The sequence below is a fragment of the Haliotis rubra genome, unplaced genomic scaffold (genome assembly GCF_003918875.1).
Source record: "Haliotis rubra isolate DU_JTF1 unplaced genomic scaffold, ASM391887v1 Scf476, whole genome shotgun sequence".
Taxonomy (NCBI): Eukaryota; Metazoa; Mollusca; class Gastropoda; order Lepetellida; family Haliotidae; genus Haliotis; species Haliotis rubra.
In genome coordinates, this window is record NW_025767164.1 from 691,269 (window position 1) to 712,306 (window position 21,038).

At 42.6% G+C, this 21,038-nt stretch overlaps 1 protein-coding gene and 1 long non-coding RNA gene across 3 annotated transcripts in view; one reads left to right on the forward strand and one right to left on the reverse strand.

Moving 5' to 3' along the window:
* Window positions 1-4,431, forward strand: part of LOC124290851 (guanylyl cyclase-activating protein 1-like) — a 51,152-nt gene extending 46,721 nt beyond the window's left edge. The window contains exons 4-6 of one of the 2 annotated variants that reach the window (XR_006902057.1): window positions 1,765-1,920; window positions 2,463-2,509; window positions 4,421-4,431. The gene's annotated coding sequence lies outside the window, so the exon portion shown is untranslated. Of the gene's footprint in view, window positions 1-1,764; window positions 1,921-2,462; window positions 2,510-3,824; window positions 3,905-4,420 lie in introns of those variants that run through there. The other variant, XR_006902056.1, reaches the window with a different exon arrangement.
* A 10,957-nt stretch (window positions 4,432-15,388) lies between these two features.
* LOC124290855 lies at window positions 15,389-20,030 on the reverse strand. Its single transcript, XR_006902059.1, has 3 exons — window positions 19,880-20,030; window positions 19,275-19,321; window positions 15,389-15,479 (listed from the first exon to the last, which is right to left on the reverse strand). It is a non-coding gene; the product is annotated as an uncharacterized LOC124290855 (long non-coding RNA).
* Window positions 20,031-21,038: the final 1,008 nt, after the last annotated feature.

The following is a 21,038-nucleotide window of genomic DNA, read 5'->3' on the forward strand; positions in this document are numbered from 1 at the left end:
ACTTGTATTTATTCCCTTGCTGTCGTGCCTTTTTATTAATTTAGTGGTATGCCGGGAGAACATGGTCAGTAATGTTTATTATCATTTCATATTCCCTGGGATCCCAAAATGGTTCTTATGCTATTTCATTATCTGCGAGGTGAGGTGAGGTGAAATTGGGTTTAACGTCGTACTTGAGAATATTTCGCTCATATGACGTGCATGCGTGTGTATGTGTATGTGCGGCTGCTTGTACTAACCCAGACTGAAGATGGTTTTATAGTGCTAGCCCACTGAGATACCATGCCGCAGTGAAGCATGAATACCCCACTCAGACACACTATACTGACTCCGAGTCGACCAGTCCTTGTTGTACCCATTAATGCCGAGCGCAAGGCAGGGACCAACAAGTACCATATTTTAACGTCTTTTGGTATGACACGGTCGGTGATCGAACCCGCGACATACCGCTCTCAAGGCGGACGCTTAAACCACTACACCACGGAGGCGGCTCGCGTATAAGGAAGGTTGTATTGAAATTGGCAATATGTTTGGCTATAATGCTTGATTTCACCTTTTCAATTTGGGGGTAAATTCAAATTTTGCACTTGCATCATTTTAAAACGGGTTAAAATTTTGCACTTGCATCATTTTAAAAAGGTAATCTGATACATACAATGTGTCATTATGGAAAGTATTTTGTAGCTTATATTTTGTACATGTTTTGTAGTTTTTATCTGTACGTTTTGTAGTTTTTATTAACATGTTGTGTAGCTTTTATATTTCAATGTTAGTTTTTTCACAGAAACAACCATGCTTCTTCTCATCTGCTTGGCGTTCGTCGGTCTGTGTGCTGGACAAGGGTTAAATCAAACGTAAAATCTCTTAAACATGACGTCAGTTAAATTTTTGCAATATATTACTGAAAATAACAACAGTTTGATATATGCCGCTGTGCAGTTTGTTGGTATCATTTCCTGATAATAGATGTGAGTATTATTAGCATCAGTTACATCAGTTCAATTGTAGGTATTTTTTGGTAATTGATATATGTATTATAGTACCCGTTTTATCAGTTATATAGAGTGATAAAAGTGTGCGGCAGTGAACAAGTTGCTGTAACTTACGAGAATGGATCTGGAGGTGACGAACCAGGTAGCATCAGAAATAATCTGGGATATAAACCCACGTCTTCGGATTCTTTGACCGCCTACTGGGCATAACTCTCTCTGTCCTTAGACGACTAGGTAACCTGTGGTGCCCTCATATTAAAGAATTTATTGTTTGAGGTTGACAATATAGAAGGTTCTATCATTTGCAGAAACTTTACCAATATCTTCGAGCAAATTATCGACACTAACAAGAACAAGATTCTCGACCTCCCCGAATTCAAGGCCGTCGTCCTCCAAGACGATCTGAACAGTACGTAGAAACCAACAGGGAAGTAAACGTAGACATTTCCGATGACTGTTCACAGGTTGAAGCTCTTAGAAGAGAACCAGTGCATTTCTTTCAAAGACTGTGTATGGGCGGTGTGCCACAACAAGAATGCTTGAGAGTTACCCCCCTTTATTCAAATCATTCGTGAGCCAACTCGTTGAATGAAGGTGTAACTCTATTTTTTTCTTGGTTTTCTTTTTGTTTTGTGGCGCTGTTACTCGTTAAGTTAGTCATGAGCCCAGAGAAGTTCGGGCGGTCACAGTTTCTAATCGGGTTGACTGCACATAGGTCTATCTAAAGGTAGGTCCGTTATCGAGATTACGACATTACAATCTGACATTCCAGAGGACGGCAAGGTGTCCTTTGCCTGAATACCAGAAGGGAATTGGAGGCACGGGGAAAGGACCAGCTGCCCTCTTCGCCCCTCGTCGACCCCAACAGTGACGGCTTTGTTGACGTTTCAGAATTGCCTGTCATCCTTAGCAGCTTCTGACGCCGACGGTATGTCTTGAAACAGCATGTGGCATGTCGTCAGACAACATTTCCTATGTACCGGGTTATGTCGGCTTTGTTCTGAACGAGTGAGTGAGTTTTGTTTTATTCCGCTTTTAGCAATATTCCAGTAATATCACGGCGGGGACACCAGAAATGGGCTTCACACATTGTACCCATGTGGGGAATCGAACCCGGGTCTTCAAGCGTTAAGAGCGAACTCCTTAACCACTAGGCTACCCCTAATGCCCCATTCCTGAACGATCATAGTATAACATAATATAGCTTATAGTATGTATGCATCATTCAGAAGTACTTTTATTTTCTTTGGCATGTATACAATATCTTGTACTAAATAAAACGGATGATCACAGATTTCATCAGCGTATAGTCACTAGCACATTTGCTCTGCAGATATTTCACATTAACAATTATTATACAGATTTGCTTCGACACATCTCTATCTGGCAAATACAATACAATGTGCAGATAAGACAGCCAAGCCACTCCTGTGCACATTCTTCTTGACATTCTTGACATTCTTGTTGCAGGCGATGGCAAGGTCACGGAGGGAGAATTTATCAAGAAATATAGCGAAGTATGTATGCATGTTTATATGATTATTATTATTATATTTCTTGTCTCTCTTGAAAGCTGTTGTAGCAGAACATGTTGAACATATACAACCCATCACAAGTTTAGACTCACTAGTGTAAATATAGCCACTTACCTCAGGCAACTGTTCTAAACTAGATTTTGCAAAATATTCCATAATGTTAAAGGTACTGTTTACACGTGAACTGATGTATTGTAAAATAAATTCGTAACGTTGCAAACATTATTTTCATGAGTTTAATAAATCATGAAACGTAGTGAAAATTGGCGAATTCTTAACAAAACTTCTTCGTTCTTAACACCAAAACGAGTTTAATAAATCATGAAACTAAGTGAAAATTGGCAAATTCTTAACAAAACTTCTTCGTTCTTAACACCAAAACGCAGCTGTTCACATGCACGATATTTGCACATGCTTTTCAGAAAATCGATGCATGATCCTCGTGCAGTTCATCTGCATGAGGTTTGTAGATGGTTCCCCTAAGTTAGTTGAGAAATTCATATTTGATGTTCTGACTGGTTTGACGCCGCTTTTAAGCAATATTCGATAAACATCACGACGGGGACACGAGAAATGGCTTTTGCAAATTGTACCCATGTGGAGATTCGAACCCGGGTATCCGGCGTGACGAGCCAACGCTTTAACCACTAGGCTACCCCACCACCCCTCTTTGATGTAACCGCATATATACATAACATATAATGAGTGCTTAACGTGAGTCTAAACCTTTGATGGGTAGTATACATACATTATATATGGATACAGATGTTACCCCTGTGAGTGAGTGAGGTTTTGCGCAATTTCCAGTAATATTCCAGCTATATCACGACAGAGGACACGAGAAGTCTCCAACATTGAAGACATAGTGTAGAAGGCTGCATAAAACTACTGCTTCACTTCACTACGTTATAAGGATTGCTCCTATTGGTATCTGACTCGTGAAGGTCCGGGTTAGAATTGGCCTTCAGTAACCAAAGCTTGTCGTAAGAGGGGACTAACGGGATCGGGTGGTCAGGCTCGATGACTTGGTTGCCACATGTCATCGGTTCCCAATTGCGCAGATCGATGCTCATGCTGTTGATCACTGGATTGTCTGGTCCAGACTCGATTATTTACAAACTGCCGCCATATTGCTGGAATATGTCTGAGTGCGGCGTAAATCTAAACTCACTCACCCTATTGGTATCTCAGTTCATATCTTTTATCATTTATGGCACTAGGTTTTACCGACATTAGGTGCAACAATTTGTATGTTTTACACGTCAATTCTAAACGAAACAAATCCTTATTATTTCAGCTTTACTATAAGGCCTTCGGTCTTCCGGTTTCCGTTGGTAAATAGATGTCACTTTCATGAATAAAGCTGCTTCAACAACCTATATATGTTCTGTTATAGTGTTATTTCCTTACCTGATATGACTGACTGACTGACTGAGTTTAGTTTAACGCCGCTTTTAGCAATATTCCAGCAATATCACGGCGGGGGACACCAGAAAGGGGCTAAACACATTGTACCCATGTGGGGAAACGAACCCGGGTCTTCGGCCTGACGAGCCAACGCTTTAACCACTCAGGCTACCCCCACCGCCCCAACAAACAGCAACTGACTGACTGACTGAGTTTAGTTTTTACGCCGCTTTTAGCAATATTCCAGCAATATCACGGCGGGGGACACCAGAAATGGACTTAACACATTGTGCCCATGTGGGGAATCGAACCCGGGTCGTCGGCGTGACGAGCCAACGCTTTAACCACTAGGCTACCCCACCGCCCCTCTTACCTGATTTGAGAATTTCCGCTTCTCAAAACGATGGTTCCATAGCCGAGAGATTATTTCATTGACAAGACCAGGGGATCTTTGCGCTGCTAAGGGACGTAGCTCTACCTCATAAGCTTTACTCTAATGGCACCAACATATCTACATTACTACATTACGGCTAACTCCACATCATACAACTAACTCTAATTACACAAACATGTTCACTTTAGGTAGAGAAGATTTGCCGTTAAATAAGACTTTCATCGTTTGAATTTCGTTTAGTTGTTACCCTTCGTAAGGATCCCCCACAAGAGTAGCGGGCCTTAGTTGTGCCAGATTATGATGATCATGTTTCGAATGTGAGTCAGGTTTGACGCTCCTTTACAGTATTTCTACGTCATAACCACGTGTCGTGAAGAGTGAGTGAGTGAGTTTAGTTTTACGCAGCACTCAGCATTATTCCAGCTTTTTTTTGAAGAGTTCGCTAAAACGCGAAAGACCCCCATATGGGTACAGTCTGTGAAACCCATTTCTGATGTCCCTGTGGTAATATTGCTGGAATATTGCTAAAACCCTATTCCTTCCATATGTTCGTCACGACACGACACGACCCGTGAAGATCCGGGTTAGAATTGATCTTCAGCAACCCATACTCGTAAGAGGTGACTAACGGGATCGGGTGGTCTTGCTGTTGATGGTTGATGACTGGATTCTTCCTCCCTCCCTCCTCCTCCCTCCTCCCTCCCTCCCTCCCTCCCTCCTCTCTCTCTCTCTCTCTCTCTCTCTCTCTCTCTCTCTCTCTCTCTCTCTCTCTCTCTCTCTCTCTCTCTCTCTCTCTCTCTCTCTCTCTCTCTCTCTCTCTCTCTCTCTCTCTCTCTCTCTCTCTCTCTCTCTGCCCATTATACCTGTTCTTCTCTTGGATCGATCAGTTGGATTTAGATTCATGTAGTTCTCTCCTTCACACACACCAGCCATATATGATGGACGGTTTCCTTGGAGTAAATTATACAAAAATAGCTATTTGGAAAAACGTTAAGCAAGCCAATTACTCATCTGCGTAAAGAGTTTACAAACTGGGTTGGGTTGACTCATTCATGTGGGATTGTCAGAAAACGTAGATCGCAAACTGGGCAGCGTTTATCAGCGCTGGTCCTTGGTACCAGGTGGATTGGTGCACACGTAGATTACAGATTAAACTTGTTTATGATAACGGGATTTGGAAAACACAGATGGCTACTTAGCCGTAGATATGTTGCAACTCCTTGAAATAGAAATGTTCTAGAGCTGCTTACAACCTGCCGCACCCCTCATGATTCGACGTGAAGGGCACCTGATTGACCGCACTGGGTTTTTAAACTCAAGAAATATATTCTGAAATATCATACAACCATGTTATATCTCAGCAATTAACTTCTTTTTCGCTCCACTTCGAAGGGGCGGTGGGGTAGCCTAGTGGGCAAAGTGTTCGCTCGTAACGCCGAAGACTCCGGTTTGATTCCTCACATGGGCACAATGTGTGAAACCCTGGTGTCCACTTCTGCGATATTGCAGGAATATTGCTAAAAGTGGCGTAAAACCAATCTCACTCACTCCACTTCGAATGTTGGCGTTGTATAAGAGTGCCAACCTCTTGCGCCACTCCAACCCACAACCCCACAATCCCGACTACCAGATGTTGTTTAACCCCATGGTTCACTACTAAACTTCGACATTCAGGAGGTAAAATGTATTTTCACCAGAGCAGTACGTCTAAGAGTAGACGAAAGTATTTCGAGTCATCGGGTACGGTGGTTTACTGTCTGTCACCGTCCACTGTTGCTCTATCCCTTTTCACTGTGCTGATTGTGTATGATCCTTTATCATAGACCGTTATCAATGTCTTCCAATGTGTGACAAATGTGGATTGGATGGTTACAGTGAATGACATTGCCGATGCCGTTTGTTTGTTGTTTAACGCTGCACTCAGCTATATTCCAGCTATATGGCGGCGGTCTGTAAATAATCGAGTCTGGACCAGACAATCCAGTGATCAGTAGCATGAGCATTGGGATACAATGACATGTGTCAACCAAGTCAGCGAGCCTGACCACCCGATCCCGTTAGTCGCCTCTTACAACAAGCATGGGTTGCTGAAGATCAATTCTAAACCGGATCATCCGGGTACTGATTCTATGCCATTGCCTCCCTGGCTTACGACCGAAAATTGGCCTCTGCTCGCCATCACTCGCTAAGACTCGCAGTACGGTTGTAAATTAGTCTCAACGCGGTCTCCATGGTCTCAAACATGATCTCTTTGGTCGCAGTTTCTCTCCATCGGTCTCTAAGGGGTTTGCGAGTGTTTTTGACTATAAAAAAAAGGTTGTGCGACAGAAAACAGTCGCAAGAGGTCTCAAAAGTGGTCGCAATAAGATAGCACAAGTCTCAATGCACTCTCAATTAGGTCTCATTGATCGTAACAGACTCACAATTCGGTTGCATAAAAGATCACAAACACTCGCAGTGATCGCGGATGATCACAACGATCGCCACAGGGCTCGTTGTTCGTTACAGGTTGCAAAGTCGTCGCACTCGTCGAACTCGTAAACTAGAAGCGACTCTATTAAGACCCGATTGAGATCTCTGAGACCAATGAGAGCGGTCTCATTATCAGGTCGCAATAAAACAGGGGAATTTTTCTGTTATCAGTCGCAATTCAGTCGCAATTCAGTCGCAAATGATTTTTTGTGTAACCGCAAGTGGCGATCAAAGGAACGACTCACCGCGACCCTCTGCCAGTTCACGATCGCGATGGTCGTAACACGATCGTAGCGGGGTCGCGGTTCGGTGTAACACTACCCTAAGTTGAGTACATGCTTTGAATTATTGCTCTTGTACAGTTATTACACCTGTACGTACAGAACAAACAACAACGTACTACACCAGCCTTTGGGGTCTGTCAAATTTAAAAAATTGGAACAACTAAACTCGCTCACAATAACGTTCAGAATTCTTTATTAACGTTATCAAAAGTTCTTTTGAGGATTAGACTTTGTTCTTTCAACTCTTCCATGTTGTATAGGACTGATGACAATCTAAGTATATCGATGAGTTTTCACGATGCCCAACACTCCATATTTCGGAAGAGATTTTCTGATATTTTAATATTTGAACAGGGGAATTATGTGACGAAAAAGGCTTTAGCAAGGAGGCGTGTGCAAATAAGAACATTATGCGGAAAAATGTATTTTTGTGATTAGGTTTTCCCTTGAAGTAATAATAATAATAATGTGTCCATTTATATAGCGCCAAACTCCACACTAGGTATGCTCATAGCTCTAACAATCAAGGCACAGCACATTATTACCCCGGATAACCCAAGCTGCCTGTTAGGCGCTAGAAGGTTATAGTCATATGACTTTTTCCACCGGGTACCCATTTTCCTGCTGGGTGAACAGAGACAATTTTGAACAAACTCACTTGCCTAAGGTGAGACCACATGTGTCACATGTGCTTCGTTGTGGGGCAGGACTCAAGTCCTAGAAACTCTCAGGAGTCAAGCTGCCAAACACGGTCACCCATCAAGGACTCTCTCCGAGCTCGACGCTGCTTAACTTCGCCGATTTGTGAATGAGCTTTGAGCACAGGACCACGCGCCACCACCACGTGCAACATAGACCTTCTTCATTCATATTGGAGAATCCTCTGTGCTTATGTCGCAAGACCAAGCGGTCTACATGTAAAAGAAACAGTACAGTCACTCTCTTAACATTCGTATAGTACTTTGAGTGAGTGAGTGAGTGAGTTTAGTTTTACGCCGCAATACTCCAGCTATATGGCAGCGTATAGAACTTTTAGTGAGTGAGTGAGTGAGTTTAGTTTTATGCCGCAATATTCCAGCTATATGGCAGCGTATAGTACTTTGAGTGAGTGAGTGAGTGAGTTTAGTTTTACGCCGTAATATTCAAGCTATATGGCAGCGTATAGAACTTTGAAATGTAATAATTTCAGAAGACACAAAAAGAGACCTTAGCTGTGACGTCTCCCTATTGTGGAAGGGTAATACCTGCATATTGATGGAAACGGATAAGGGAACACATCAAAGAACAAATGCTCTATTTATTTTCCATTAAATCCTTAATGTATCATTAGTTAATGGCAACATTAAAAACGGTTGTATCAAACACTTATTAGCGTATCATTATCTAATGACGTTCTAATGTTAATGTTGTCATTACTTTCGGGGAGTCCCCTAAATATTTCCCACAATTCCCTAAACGTAAACAAGTACGCGTTACTTCCTGTCGTCTGTCAAAATGGCATCTTTACCGACTAAATTTCGTAACAGAAACAATAATTTCGACAGCTCTGAAGTTCAGTTGCTGGCGGAGCTTGTTGAGAAACATATCTCAATATTAAACAGCAAGCTATGCAGCACAGTTACCCACGAAAGGAAAAAAAGCAATCTGGGCAGACATCACAGCAAAAATTAACGCCCTCGGAGTCTGCCAGAGAATAACAAAGGAAATCAAAACAAAATGGACAAATATGCACCAGACGGCTGGACAAGAGGAAGACCGGGGGAGGACCCTGTATTGCCCCACTATCAACGACGAGTGAGAAGATAGTGGATATTTATAAAGATTGTCCCAGTTTCACTGGACTCACGGGGATCGAATCAGATGATTTAGTGACGCCAATGGGTATGTCGCATGAATTCCATAAAGTATCATTATATATTGTAAGTGTTAACACTACCTTTCATCATACAGCAAATAATGATCTCGTAATTGTAATTGAGCATGGCGATCGGCAATGGGATACTGCAAGTATTTGTTGATCATTTATCAAGATAAGTTAAAAAACAAACAACAAACACCAACCGACCTTCTGTTACTCCTCATTCAGTAAAAATGCCTCTTGTGATAAAACTGCACCGTTACAATTTAAGTCATCACTCATTCATTCTCCGAACGGCAGCCATTGTGAAACGAAAAGGGGGGTAACTCTCATAACCCTATTCCAAACCATAATATACAGTTCATGTTGTGTCTATCTACGCTAAGTTCAAATCTCCCTTAGATCATTAACATTCTTCATCTTCAATTAAAAGTTTTCTGTAACACTTTCATATCTGTTTGAGAGTTCCTCAAGAAGACAGCGAAAATAACCCGAAACAATGTATCACAACAGCAATGGTGTTGTTGTTTACCTTGATGGTTTAAGATTAAAAATATCATGCCATCAACTTTATCACAATTAGTTTATAGATTAAATAATTTCATTTTGTTATGAGGCCAGTTATAATAACTCCGGTACCAAACTCAAAAGAACATAACACATTTGCACAATCATAAATATTTGGCCTGTTGGGACGGAAGATTCGGTGGGTTTTTTTTCGTACAAGATTTCATCACTTGTCATGATTTGGGATAACTATATCTTTGAAAATAGTTATGTTATGTTACTCCGAACACAATGAAATTTGTTACCTTAGTTTATAGATAATTTTCGCAAGGACAAAATCCGAATGACAAATGCCGTAAGTTTAGCACAACAGAGTTGTGTCCCTTCACTGTTGGTTGGTGTATACCTCTCGCCTAGTTTCATATTGTATGTACCATTTATCGTGACAATAGGAAGTACTGTAGTCAAGTGAGCAATTAGCTTTCTTTATATACAGATACTGCGGTCGCAGAAATAATCGGCTCCCCTTAAACCCTAAATCTGCTGGCACATGCTATTGAAGATGTCCCTAGTCAGGAAGCCGCTGTGCCAAGTTGTTCCAGCTCACAGCTAAGGGAAACACCTACACCTGACGAAAGAAAAACATGGAAGAGTATGTCGTAATTGGAAATTTTATTAATTACAGCAGTTTTCTCCATTTACATTGTTAACAGGGGCATTTAAAGTACCAATATACAGCGGAGAGACTCGTATGTCGGGGACTTGTATGTTCCTTATATTCGATAATGCAAAACAATATTCTTTGACTTCAGGCCTATGATCCCGACTGCGGATACTTCCAGGCATGTCCCCACCAAAAGGAAGATCAGAGCGGATGACCTCACCCAACTTCAGTATGAGGTCTTGGTTGAGCAGAAAAAGAAAATTATGCAGCAGACAACCTACTATGAACTCATGAACAAGAAGCTCAGACTGGAGCTGATAACATGATGAGCGATAACTGAAAAAGACAAGTTCATTTTTGAAATATTAAAACAGTTCCTTCAACAGTTATTTCCATAGTTTGCTACACTGTGTTCTCTATTTTGCAGTAAAAAAACTACATCATATCTTGTCAGTTGAACTTTAATGATATAGATTGTCGGATGTTCTTAAAGGATGAAGGGATGGTGGGATAGCTTAATGGTTAAATTGTCCTCTTGTCACGCCGAAGATCCGGGTTTGATTCCCCACATGGGTACAATGTGTGAAGTCCATTTCCGGAGTACCTGCTGTGATATTGCTTGAATATTGCTAAAAGCCTCGTAAAAGCATGAGTTGACACCGCTGAGGTGAAAATGGCACTACACACAGGAAAATATATTTATACTGTATTATAACACAAGGGTAAACAAAGCTCGGAGTACGATACTCCTTTGAAGACAATAGATTTTGTCCAAACATTTTCTCTAATTGTAAGTTTGTGGGCACTTGCGAAATATGTTATCACCATCACAGTTGAATATACTATTCAGATAGAACATAAAGTCACGCTACATTCTCCAGTGTAATATTACAGTTTTGGCAGATTGAACATTTCAGTGAGTGAAATAGTGTCTTGTGATGTAATCGCGGATGCTTCGACCATCTTCAGGACCTGTGTATTGCCCTTCGATGGTACTGTCGTCCTCTGCATCAACATCCAGCATGGGTTCACGAAGAATTATCGCAAGATTGTGCAACACGACACAAGCACCTGTCAAATATAATGAGATTCTTCTTAAAGCTGCACTGTTTTAGCTGTCTATAGGCCTGTTAATAGGCTTTAAAACCAAATATTTTATCAGTATTTAATTTCTTAATTCACTTTATTTTACGGTGCAAACTCTCTCTGGGCACATCCTGATTTCTCCGTGGAGAACATGGAAACGCCTCTTGAGCCACCCAAATGCCCGTTCTATAGTTGACCGTGTTCGTTTATGTGAAGAGTTGAAGCGCTCTTGCTCGGGCGTAGATGGCTTTAGATACGGCGTCATCAAATGCGGACGACATGCGTATCCACTGTCACCGAGAATAACACCATCCTGTAGAGTGGTATGATGAGTTTCAAGGTGTTGCCGCACATTGCTCATCTTGAACACGTGGCTGTCATGCGTGCTGCCTGGCCATCTCGCCACTACGTTAGTAAATTTACCGATACAAATACACAAAACGATCAATTTTAGTATAACTATGTGGAATCACTGCACCAAGTGCATATAGCAACCACTGCGAAATAGCTAGAAAATTGCTGAGCTCGGCCTTAAAAAGCAAATGCAGAGAGCTTATCATCATAATGTTGTTTTAAGACACTTACTTCGATCAACATTGTAAATGGTGTCATGTTCGAAACGCATTTTCTTTATTATAATGCCGGAAAGACATGTACATTTATATGAAATGCGCTGGTCTTACGATGGTCTCACTAACGCATCTTGGCTGTCACACACCGTTTGAACATTGATAGAATTGACATAGGCAGGTTCGTTGTCTGATGGTGCCTGTATCCGAACATGTGTCCCGTCGATGCATCCAATGACTCCAGGAAATCTAGATAGACTGTAGAATTTCTTTCTTATGTCTCCCGAAGCACTCTCGGACGGCCAGGTAACAAATCTTGGCATGAGAGACGCCATGGCAAGTGAAACCTTCCTAACAACTCGTGAAGCTGTTGATTTGTCTATCCCTATTGTGTCGCCAGTGATTTGAGGGAAACTTCCACTTGCAAAGAAGCGTAGGGTCACCAGAACCTGATAAAATGGTTAAACAGAGGCTTATGACACGCTTCACCAAAAATTAGATATTTCTAGAAAACTGATACCAACGTTATTATCTATTTCGCTGCGTTTCAGTACGTAAAGTGGTAATTATGGCTACGTGTATGATTCAATAATAATAACAACGTCTCAAGGTTGGGGTCTTTAGAGTGACTCCCCTTTATGACATTCATCGTGGCTGACTGAAAGCATATCCTTTCTGGTATGAAGTGAAACTGGTCCATGCGTTTACAAGAGTTCCAGTCGTGAATTATATTCACAAGGTTAGTTTTATTATATACTGGGTAATATGTTAACAGATGTGTCTGTACCAGCACGCATGGTAGTGTGCAATTATACGCAAAACTGGGTTGTCCATGGAGGCTGGGATATGACGCTATGAACAGTATGATGTTTTTGAACCAGATAAACGTTTCTGAGATATTAATAACGATGTAATAATTATGAAACATTCACCTGTAGTTCAACACTCAGTGCGTGAGATCTTGCAGATTGTGGCTGTAATTCATCTCTAACGAGATCGCAGATATATCGGATGCTCGGCTTCCTGAAATCAGTGCAGGTCATCAGGCCCCCGCAGAATGATCTCAACAGTAATGTCACGTGATGATACATAGTGTGCTATTTAGGAGATATACGTACTGTGTTTGGAAATTAGATGAATGCTACATTCATCTTATTTCCAAACACAGTATGTTTATCGCCATTCTACCATAACCGATTTATTATCGAACTTCCTCGTCCTGCGGAAGACACTGCGTAATCCGACATGGGACGAGAGGCGAATTGAACTCGTCTGTGAAGGGAGTGGTAGGTTCCGTTCGTATTTTTTAACATTGCACATACAAAATATTCTGTCCAAAGAAAACAAACTACTGTTTATTCAATGCAATAAAGTAACACCTAAGAGCTTGGTTTTTATAATCATAACTCCACACGACCGAAACGCGCCTATTGTTTTGTGTGCCGTGTTACTGTACCCCCTGGCCACACTATAATGGAATCGTCTGACCTACTTATTTTCTTAGAAGTAGACAGTTACGCAACAATTTGAAATGGCAGACGAGCCAGTGTTTACATTTTGCGAAAGGTTGAAATTCGAAGTGACAGTGGAAAATACTTGACTGACTGTCGAACCTGAACCCTGCAGAATCGAAGAATAGATCCTTTTCTGATCGACCTATGACCTGTAACTCATCAATGACTGTTGATTTTTATGACCGGCGAGTGTCGATCATGATTTCACGTACGTGCCTCCACCCCGGCATGCGACGAAAGAGTGACAGTCTGCTTTGTGTACATGCGACTAACTTGGGATTCCTTGGAACATTGTTCTCATTTGGGACTGGATTGGGGCCAAGCTTTTCAAAGTGTACGAACATAGCAGTGACAGCCTTGCGGGGAAGGTGGCAGAGCACTGAATTCTCATGGTTCAATTTTTGACATTTTGAACGATGCAACGGGACAAGATGGAGTATGAGTGGCAAATTTTGTGTTTCACCTGACCGTTATCTTGCGAATTTACCATTCTATACGGAAACAAATATACCATTTACCAGGTAGGTAAATGTTTACGAACGTTTTGCGGCACAAATAGGGATAGATAGGGATGTATTTTCACAAGGTTTTCTGATTTATATGTTAGATATTGTTTGTTTATGTTTTGGGCTGTGTATTGTAATTGAGTTTGAATATTTTTATAATAGACGGTAATAATTATGATAGTGAGATTCCCTAATAATTGTGGAGGAGACATCGTATAATTGTATTTTTCGAGTTTTAATAAATGTTTCATCTGCATTTCCATCACGTCTGTTGTGTTGATATTAGTCATGTTTGGTGGCCAAGCTGAAGTAGTGCGGCAGTGTTGTATACGTGCGCAGTGAAGCGCCGTGAAATCAGACGCATTTTCAATCCAAATTGATACCGTCTGATTTTATGGATTGACCAATCAAATTCGAACATTTCACGTAGCCATGGTAAAATGTGTTAATTTATCACATCTCTTTGCTAAAAAATACTTTCACTTTGTTCTCATGGAACTACTCTCAAAGCATACATATACCTGTAAATATCTATAGCAAGTAATATTAGTGCAGAATCTATACTTTGGCTGGTTATCGCTACAGATCATAGAGATCATAACAGTTGACTAAATATAGACCGATTATCGACAAATATCAGAAACTTTGAGCAAAACTGTCTGAAGGAAATGAGTATATTTCACATCACTGGTGAGTTGTGACATGTTTATGCAAGGATTATTAACAAAATAGTGTCCTGAACATAATTTAGAAGCAAACTATGAATACCGTCCTAAATTTGTATATTATGTGAGAAAATTGCAAGTTTTTTTCTGTCACAAAAGATAATGTACGATGTTATCGATTACACAATTTTCATATTGATAATCAATATTTTTTTGATATCTCTGATTATCGATTATTTTAGCCAGCCCTAAATTATTCTATACACACACATGCAAGTACGTCTATATGACGCATGTACTCCGTAAGTATATTCACTCATATTTGCATAGTCTGCATGTAAATGTAAGGGGGCGGTTGGGTAGTCTAGTGGTTAAAGCGTTCGCTCGTCACACCGAAGATTCCGGTTCGATTCTCCACAAGGGTACAATGTGTGAAGTCCATTTCTGGTGTCCCTTGCTGTGATATTGCTGGAATATTGCTAAAAGCGGCGTAACACCATACTCACTCACTAATGTAAATGTAAGTGTTTCGTATGTAAGTTGACCCATGAAGGTCCGGGTTAGAATATTGGCCTTCAGTAACCCAAGCTTGTAGTAAGAGGCGACTAACGGGATTGGGTGGTCAGGCTCGCTGACTTGGGTGACACATGTCATCGGTTCCCAATTGCGCAGATCGATGCTCATGCTGTTGATCACTGTATTGTCTGGTCCAGACTCGATTATTTACAGACCGCCGCCATATAGCTGGAATATTGCTCTGTGTGCTGCCTTAAACTCACTCACTCACTCATTCACTCACTCACTCTTATGTAAGTTATTTCATCTTTGTGTTCACTCACTCACTCACTCACTCACTCTTATGTAAGCTATTTCATCCTTGTGTTTAGCCGGTTCACTTCTGGATATACGCAGAGGGACAAAAAGGACAGTTTATCTTATATATCTATATTTATTTCCATCACATCGACATTATTCTCCATTGTTCGTCTACTGGCCAATAGGGATGCCGCCTGTACCAACCAGGAGCTGCAATAAGAAAACATATGTGTGATGTAAACATTATATGCATATCATTCTTTCATGCTTAGTTACCTGTGAGGATCCGGGTTAGAACCGATCTTCAGTAACCCATGCTTGTGGTAAGAGGCGACTAACGGGATCGGGTGGTCAGACTCGCTGACTTGCTTGACACATGACATCGTATCCCAATTGCGTAGATCGATGCTCATGATGTTTAACCCGGATCTCCACGAGGGGAGACAACCATGGGGTACTGAAGACCAATTTGAACCTGGATCTTCATGAGGGTAGACAACCATGGGGTACTGAAGACCAATTTGAACCCGGATCTTCATGAGGGGAGACAACCATGGGGTACTGAAGACCAATTTGAACCCGGATCTTCCTGACGGTAGACAACCATAGGGTACTGAAGACCAATTTGAACCCGGATCTTCATGAGGGGAGACAACCATGGGGTACTGAAGACCAATTTGAACCTGGATCTTCATGAGGGGAGACAACCATGGGGTACTGAAGACCAATTTGAACCCGGATCTTCATGAGGGGAGACAACCATTGGGTACTGAAGACCAATTTGAACCCGGATCTTCATGAGGGGAGACAACCATGGGGTACTGAAGACCAATTTGAACCTGGATCTTCATGAGGGGAGACAACCATGGGGTACTGAAGACCAATTTGAACCCGGATCTTCTTGGGGAGACAACAATGGGGTACTGAAGACCAATTTGAACCCGGATCTTCATGAGGGAGACAACCATGGGGTACTGAAGACCAATTTGAACCCGGATCTTCATGAGGGTAGACAACCATGGGGTACTGAAGACCAATTTGAACCTGGATCTTCATGAGGAGAGACAACCATGGGGTACTGAAGACCAATTTGAACCCGGATCTTCATGAGGGGAGACAACCATGGGGTACTGAAGACCAATTTGAACCCGGATCTTCTTGAGGGGAGACAACCATGGGGTACTGAAGACCAATTTGAACCCGGATCTTCTTGAGGGGAGACAACCATGGGGTACTGAAGACCAATTTGAACCCGGATCTTCATGAGGGGAGACAACCATGGGGTACTGAAGACCAATTTGAACCCGGATCTTCATGAGGGGAGACAACCATGGGGTACTGAAGACCAATTTGAACCTGGATCTTCATGAGGGAGACAACCATGGGTACTGAAGACCAATTTGAACTCCGGATCTTCTTGAGGGGAGACAACAATAAAAGGGTACTGAAGACCAATTTGAACCCGGATCTTCATGAGGGAGACAAACCATTGGGTACTGAAGACCAATTTGAACCTGGATCTTCATGAGGGGAGACAACCATGGGGTACTGAAGACCAATTTGAACCCGGATCTTCTTGAGGGGAGACAACCATGGGGTACTGAAGACCAATTTGAACCCGGATCTTCATGAGGGGAGACAACCATGGGGTACTGAAGACCAATTTGAACCTGGATCTTCATGAGGGGAGACAACCATGGGGTACTGAAGACCAATTTGAACCTGGATCTTCATGAGGGGAGACAACCATGGGGTACTGAAGACCAATTTGAACCCGGATCTTCTTGAGGGGAGACAACAATGGGGTACTGAAGACCAATTTGAACCCGGATCTTCATGAGGGGAGACAACCATGGGGTACTGAAGACCAATTTGAACCCGGATCTTCATGAGGGTAGACAACCATGGGGTACTGAAGACCAATTTGAACCTGGATCTTCATGAGGAGAGACAACCATGGGTACTGAAGACCAATTTGAACCGGATCTTCATGAGGGGAGACAACCATGGGTACTGAAGACCAATTTGAACCCGGATCTTCTTGAGGGAGACAACCATGGGGTACTGAAGACCAATTTGAACCCGGATCTTCTTGAGGGGAGACAACCATGGGGTACTGAAGACCAATTTGAACCCGGATCTTCATGAGGGGAGACAACCATGGGGTACTGAAGACCAATTTGAACCCGGATCTTCATGAGGGGAGACAACCATGGGTACTGAAGACCAATTTGAACCTGGATCTTCATGAGGGGAGACAACCATGGGGTACTGAAGACCAATTTGAACCCGGATCTCTTGAGGGAGACAACAATGGGGTACTGAAGACCAATTTGAACCCGGATCTTCATGAGGGAGACAACCATTGGGTACTGAAGACCAATTTGAACCTGGATCTTCATGAGGGGAGACAACCATGGGTACCGAAGACCAATTCTGAACCCGGATCTTCTTGAGGGGAGACAACCATGGGGTACTGAAGACCAATTTGAACCCGGATCTTCATGAGGGGAGACAATCATGGGGTACTGAAGACCAATTTGAACCTGGATCTTCATGAGGGGAGACAACCATGGGGTACTGAAGACCAATTTGAACCCGGATCTTCATGAGGGGAGACAACCATGGGGTACTGAAGACCAATTTGAACCCGGATCTTCATGAGGGAGACAACCATGGGGTACTGAAGACCAATTTGAACCCGGATCTTCATGAGGGGAGACAACCATGGGGTACTGAAGACCAATTTGAACCCGGATCTTCATGAGGGGAGACAACCATGGGGTACTGAAGACCAATTTGAACCCGGATCTTCATGAGGGGAGACAACCATGGGGTACTGAAGACCAATTTGAACCTGGATCTTCATGAGGGGAGACAACCATGGGGTACTGAAGACCAATTTGAACCCGGATCTTCTTGAGGGGAGACAACCATGGGGTACTGAAGACCAATTTGAACCCGGATCTTCATGAGGGAGACAACCATGGGGTACTGAAGACCAATTTGAACCCGGATGTTCATGAGGGAGACAACCATGGGGTACTGAAGACCAATTTGAACCCGGATCTTCATGAGGGGAGACAACCATGGGGTACTGAAGACCAATTTGAACCCGGATCTTCATGAGGGGAGACAACCATGGGGTACTGAAGACCAATTTGAACCCGGATCTTCATGAGGGGAGACAATCATGGGGTACTGAAGACCAATTTGAACCCGGATCTTCATGAGGGGAGACAACCATGGGGTACTGAAGACCAATTTGAACCCGGATCTTCTTGAGGGAGACAACCACAGGGTACTGAAGACCAATTTGAACCCGGATCTTCATGAGGGGGGAGACAACCATGGGGTACTGAAGACCAATTTGAACCCGGATCTTCATGAGGGGAGACAACCATGGGGTACTGAAGACCAATTTGAACCCGGATCTTCATGAGGGAGACAACCATGGGGGTACTGAAGACCAATTTGAACCCGGATCTTCATGAGGGGGAGACAACCATGGGGTACTGAAGACCAATTTGAACCCGGATCTTCATGAGGGAGACAACCATGGGGTACTGAAGACCAATTTGAACCTGGATCTTCATGAGGGAGACAACCATGGGGTACTGAAGACCAATTTGAACCCAACTCGGATCTTCTTGAGGGAGACAACCATGGGGTACTGAAGACCAATTTGAACCTGGATCTTCTTGAGGGAGACAACCATGGGGTACTGAAGACCAATTTGAACCTGGATCTTCATGAGGGGAGACAACCATGGGGTACTGAAGACCAATTTGAACCCGGATCTTCATGAGGGGAGACAACCATGGGGTACTGAAGACCAATTTGAACCCGGATCTTCATGAGGGGAGACAACCATGGGGTACTGAAGACCAATTTGAACCTGGATCTTCATGAGGAGAGACAACCATGGGGTACTGAAGACCAATTTGAACCCGGATCTTCAGGGGTCTCAAGTGACAGGGGTACAAGTCAGCTCAGCGTTCTTACCCTGGAGTACTTCGCTGCGAATTCGGACAGTGTTACTTTACCATCACCTGAAATTGAATCCAAACACATTGTAATCCAACATCCTAGATTGTCAAGGGCATTATATATCCATCCAATTACGAGCATCCTGGATCCATTCGCTACCAAAAACATCGCAACTGCGTTAATTTGCATATCCCATCAAATATGCAAACTCGTGTTCGGGACTGAGAGATCTCGAGACACAAAACCTTTATATAATAAATAACTAACTACTAGTGAAATAGGCACTAGTGACAAGAATCGTAACGTTAATCTCGCCTTGTGGTTACCGTGTATCAAGCCTTCATGACGAGTTCATGACGACAAAAAGAAACAGCGAGTCAGTTTAACGTGGGAGAAATATATCTATCTATCTATCTATCTATCTATCTGTCTATCCATTAAATAGCACGGCTTTACTCACTGTCTGTGTCAGTCTATCTATCCATTAAATAACACGGCTTTTTACTCAGTCTGTGTCAGTCTATCTATCTATCTATCTATCTATCTATCTATCTATCTATCTATCTATCTATCTATCTATCTATCTATCTATTAAATAACATGGCTTCTAGTATACTCACCATCTGTGTCAAACTTGCCCACAATTATTTTGACATCCTTCAAGGTGAGTGCCCCGTCTTTATCAACATCATACAGAGCAAACTGCTTATCAGCGTGGGCGTGGTTGGTGTCTAGTTTATAGTAGTCCTGCTTGGTGATTGACCCATCGCCTTCAACAGGAATAGGTGAGTGAGAATATTGTTTTAGCAGAATTTGATGCATTAACGCAAGAGTCACGAAGACAACACGCTATGTACATGAACGATTGGGGTTTTATCTTGGTTTCAGGTATTATTGTTCCCTGGTTAATATTCCCAGTAATATTCCATCTCAGTGGCGGAGTTCATGAGCAGACAATCCAGTGATTGATATTATGAACAAGAATCCAAGTCTAGGATGCTTGGGACAAAGAAGGGGGACCCTTTAATGGTAGGACGTGCTTACTTGTTTGTTTCTTTGACCCGTGAAGATCCGGGTTTGGATTGGCATCCAGTAACCCATGCTTTTCGGAAGAGGCGACTAACGGGATCGGGCGGTCAGCCTCGCTGACTTGGTTGACACATGTCATTGTGTCCCAATTGCGTAGAACGATGCGATTGCTGTTGATCACTGTATTGTCTGGTCCAGATTCGACTATTTACAGACCGCTGTCATATACCTAGAATATTGCTGAGTGCGGCTTTAAACAACAACCAAACCAAACTTGTATCTTTGTTTAATCTCTCAGCAATATCTTAGCTATATACGGCAATGACAGATGAAATTGGGACAGAAAGACACATGCACACCTAGACACACAGACACGCGACCACTTTCACACAGACACACGGACATCTACAGACAGAGACACGCATACCTGGACACACAGACACAGGTACACCTGGACACACGCACACCCGAACACACATAAACACACAGACACACGCACACCTAAACACACAGACACACGCACACCTTGACACATAGACACACGCACACCTTGACACACAGACACACGCACACCTTGACACACATGCACACGCAAACCCAAATCCACGCAGACCTTGACACACAGACACGCCACCACTATCACACAGACACATGCATACCTGGACACACAGACACAGGTACACCTGGACACATGCACACCTTGACACACAAACACTCCCACACCCAAATACACAGACACTCGCAATTCTT